Source organism: Papaver somniferum, chromosome 7, assembly GCF_003573695.1.
Source record: "Papaver somniferum cultivar HN1 chromosome 7, ASM357369v1, whole genome shotgun sequence".
NCBI classification, from domain to species: Eukaryota; Viridiplantae; Streptophyta; class Magnoliopsida; order Ranunculales; family Papaveraceae; genus Papaver; species Papaver somniferum.
The window spans coordinates 16,989,682-16,991,569 of NC_039364.1; the positions used below are offsets into that span (position 1 = coordinate 16,989,682).

At 40.7% G+C, this 1,888-nt stretch overlaps 1 pseudogene; it reads left to right on the forward strand.

Moving 5' to 3' along the window:
• The first annotated feature begins 737 nt into the window (after window positions 1–737).
• On the forward strand, window positions 738–837 carry LOC113300759 (annotated as a pseudogene).
• The last annotated feature ends 1,051 nt before the right edge of the window (window positions 838–1,888 follow it).

A 1,888-nucleotide genomic window follows, 5' to 3' on the forward strand; every position in this document is an offset into this window, starting at 1 on the left:
TAGGAAACTTACCTTTTTCTCTCAAAGAATCACTTATCAGACCAACCTGGGTTTTTAACTCGGAAATAGCCTGACTATTTTCTTGTCCTATCCTGTTACTAGCTTGTAGACTCTGTTCTACGGATAACTGGAATTTTGCAGTTTGCTGAGTTAACAAGGCGAGAGATTCCTCTAAACTTAGGATTTTCTTATCTGACTGATTCTGAAACTGAGCTAGTCCTGAAGGATTCTTAGTATAGCCAAAACCTGGGGGAGCATTAGAATTACTAAACTGACCTTGACTTTGGCCCTTAGACCACGAAAGGTTCGGATGGTTTCTCCAACCAGGATTATAGGTTTCTGAATATGGGTCAATCTTTTGACGGTTATCAAATCTAGTGTTATTATAAAGAGCATTGGCCTGCTCTTCAATATTCTGGCCTTCCCAAAAAGGCTCCACTCTACCACTAGTCTGGCCCACTTCTAAGGCTTCTAACCTTTTTGCTATAGCAGCAATTTTGGCATCTGATTCATAGCCTCCTTCTACCCTATTAACGTTTCCTCTACTTAAAAGAATTGTTTTCTGGGGTGCCCTACTATTTTCCCATTGCTGGGTTTTTTCGGCGATTTCATTAAAAAATTCCATCGCCGCATCAACAGTTTGGTTTTCAAATCCACCAGTGCATAGAGACTCAACCATGGTCGTTGTGGAATAATCTAAACCCTCATAAAGGATCTGAACTAGCCTAACCTTTTCTAAACCATGATGAGGACACTGGGATAATAAATCATTGAACCTTTCCAAATACCTATATAAAGATTCTCCCTCTTGTTGTGAAAATGTGCATATTTGCGTCCTAATAGACGATGTTTTGTGCCTAGGGAAAAACTTATTGAAAAAGGCAGATGTAAGTTGTTCATATGTCTCAATTGACTCGGAGTCCAAACTATACAGCCACGACTTGGCCTTATCTTTCAGGGAAAATGGGAATAACCTAAGTTTCAAAGCATCATCATCTAAGCCTCTAATTCTTAGAGTACTACAAATTTCCTCAAAATCCCTAACATGGTAATAAGGGTTTTCATTTTCTTTCCCTAAAAAGATTGGGAGCATCTGTAAGGTCCCAGGTTTCAGTTCATAGGGTGCCTCCGTTTCAGCTAACTTAATACACGAAGGACGGGTAGTCCTAGTTGGATTCAACAAAGCTTTCAAAGTTGCCATTTCTGGCGCTATCGGAGCAACAGGATTCTCTCCTCAGTCAAAGAACGTTCAAAAACAGACTCTTCAAAAGCCGGACTTTCTAGATTAAGGTAATCGAGACGCTTCGAACTACTAGGTTTCTCTTTAACAAATCTACTAGTGCGTCTCTTTTAGTTCAGGCCTACAATAGAATTTTCTAAATTGGAAGGGTAAGCAAACACAGATCAAGGCCGACTCAACCAAATCAAACCTATTGATTTCTAGCAAACAAAAAGCATGATGGCTCCACTTAGATTGTTTCTAGACCAGCTTCTAATCCTTCGAACGGGAATTCGTTACAATTTAAGCAAACCCCTCTGGAATCAATCCGAGTTAACGTAAGTTGAATAGAGGCGAGGGAAGCTCGGTGGAGCTTTGATACCCAAGGCCTCACCGGTATTACAAGGCGGCGCAGTCACGCATTCAACTTACAGAAACCGTCAAGAACTTCGAAGTATGCTTAAAAGAGTAACCAATATTTTTCGAATGACTTTCCTGTTAAGCTCGTTACCCTATCGGTCTCGTTCTAGTCAAAATTTTAGGCTTAGGTTCGCGTAGGTTACGTGTTCCTAAAGCGGGCAAGAAGAGAACGGTGATGAAATCCGAACCCTTATCTTGTATGGCCAGGCCTTGCCCTTTACTAGAAAAATAAATGTCCGTATTCAGTCC